The sequence below is a fragment of the Myotis daubentonii genome, chromosome 3, assembly GCF_963259705.1.
Source record: "Myotis daubentonii chromosome 3, mMyoDau2.1, whole genome shotgun sequence".
In the NCBI taxonomy this organism is placed as follows: Eukaryota; Metazoa; Chordata; class Mammalia; order Chiroptera; family Vespertilionidae; genus Myotis; species Myotis daubentonii.
In genome coordinates, this window is record NC_081842.1 from 7,064,322 (window position 1) to 7,066,846 (window position 2,525).

Genomic DNA, 2,525 nt, shown 5'->3' on the forward strand with positions numbered 1-2,525 from the left:
GGTGTGTGTGTGTGTCAGTGTGTGTGTGTGGTGTGTGTGGTGTGTGTGTGTGTGTGGTGTGTGTGTGTGGTGTGTGTGTGTGTGGTGTGTGTGGTGTGTGTGTGTGTGGTGTGTGTGGTGTGTGTGTGTGTGGTGTGTGTGTGTGTGGTGTGTGTGGTGTGTGTGTGTGTCAGTGTGTGTGTGTGGTGTGTGGTGTGTGTGTGTGGTGTGTGTGTGTGGTGTGTGTGTGGTGTGTGTGTGTGGTGTGTGTGTGTGGTGTGTGTGTGTGTATGGTGTGTGGTGTGTGGTGTGTGTGTGTGTGTGTGTGGTGTGTGTGTGTGTGTGGTGTGTGTGTGTGTGTGGTGTGTGTGTGTGGTGTGTGTGTGTATGGTGTGTGGTGTGTGTGTGTGGTGTGTGTGTGTGGTGTGTGTGGTGTGTGTGTGTGTGGTGTGTGTGTGTGTGTGTGGTGTGTGTGTGTGGTGTGTGTGTGTGTCAGTGTGTGTGTGTGGTGTGTGTGTGTGGTGTGTGTGTGTGGTGTGTGTGTGGTGTGTGTGTGTGGTGTGTGTGTGTGGTGTGTGTGTGTGTATGGTGTGTGGTGTGTGGTGTGTGTGTGTGTGTGGTGTGTGTGTGTGGTGTGTGTGTGTGGTGTGTGTGTGTGTGGTGTGTGTGGTGTGTGTGTGTGTCAGTGTGTGTGTGTGGTGTGTGTGGTGTGTGTGTGTGTGTGTGGTGTGTGTGTGTGGTGTGTGTGTGTGGTGTGTGTGTGTGGTGTGTGTGTGTGTGGTGTGTGTGTGTGTATGGTGTGTGGTGTGTGGTGTGTGTGTGTGTGTGGTGTGTGTGTGTGTGTGGTGTGTGTGTGTGTGGTGTGTGTGTGTGTGGTGTGTGTGTGTATGGTGTGTGGTGTGTGGTGTGTGTGTGTGGTGTGTGTGGTGTGTGTGTGTGTGGTGTGCGTGTGTGTGTGGTGTGTGTGTGTGGTGTGTGTGTGTGGTGTGTGTGTTGTGTGTGTTGTGTGTGTGAGTGTGTGTGTGGTGTGTGTGTGTGTGGTGTGTGTGTGGTGTGTGTGTGTGGTGAGTGTGTGTGGTGTGTGTGTGTGTGTGGTGAGTGTGTGTGTGGTGTGTGCTTGTGTGCACGCACGCATGCCCACCTGTGTGTTTGTGGAGAAAAGTAATAAATGAGGGGGTCCCCGAGTTAACATATCAGGGATGTTCTTGAAAATTGGGCCTAAGATTTTTAAAAAATATAATTTTATTGATTTCAGAGAGGAGGAGAGAAGGAGAGAGAGACAGAAACATCAGTGATGAGAGAGAATCATTGATCAGCTGCCTCCTTCACACCCCCCATTGGGGATTAAGCCCACAACTTGGGCATGTGCCCTGACCAGGAATCGAACCATGACCTCCTAGTTCATAGGTTGATGCTCAACCATTGAGCCACATGGGCCAGGCAGGCCTAAGATTATTTTTTTAAAACCTTACTGGTGAGAAGTTGAGGAAATGGGTTTTTAACACTGTAAGTGGTTCTTGTGCTAGAAGTGAAGAATTCCGTGGGCAGGCGTTTCATTGTTCCGGTAGGCCTCCCCCGTATGCATAAGGGATGCACTCAGGCTGGTGGCGGGAGGAAAAGGAGCTAGAGGCAGGTGATCCAGCTGCTGGGGTCTCCAGTCCAGGGTGGGCTGGAGTTGGCTTCCACCAGGCAACAAGGACCAACTGGTAAACCCAGCCATTATCCAAAATGAATGAATTTTAAAACCAAAGGCAATAGACACGCCAACCACATCACTTCCTAATTATTGTGACATTTTACTATTGTTTGTGTTCTTGAGACTATTGATACAAACTGTGCCTGACTGGTGCGGACACTTCCTGGTGGTCCGCTGTGCACATCTCTGCTGGTACCCTGCGCAGTGAGATCAGGTCGGCAGCTTGAAATTGGTGGATGGCGGCAATATTTACACTTTGGAAATTGGCAAGTTCTGCAGGTCAGATATTCTCTCCTCTCCCAGCAGCCAGTTGTCACACATTGGTCACAGCTGCTTAACACTATAGTTTTTTCATTTTCCAGGTTGGTGAGGCCTCACTCATCCCTCATATCTTTGCCACTTCTGGTGGATAGTAGTAGCTTAGCAATGTTGGCAAATACTCTCTTGTTGAAAGCTAAGTATCTCAGGATCTTAGGTAAACGAATGGACAAAGTCCTTAAAAAAACACACAACACAACACCAACCTATTTCAAATACAAGAGGAAACATGAGAAAAATCAATGTAAAAGAAAAATTGTTTGTCAATTTCTTAGAAACAAACTATGAAGGTAAGGAAAAACCATGGCTCATAGAGAAAGAATACGATACTATTGACCATTCCCAGAACCCCGGTAGCAGGTCAGTGACATTTAAATTGACCGAGAAAACACAAAGGAAAAATAAGTGACTAAGTTTGCCTCTGTTAACAATAACACAAAAGAAAATTAGCTGCAAATTTCATGTGCATACATTCATGGAATGACTGAATAAATGATGGCATTTAGAATTCAGTGGGAGATTATGTGGCTAA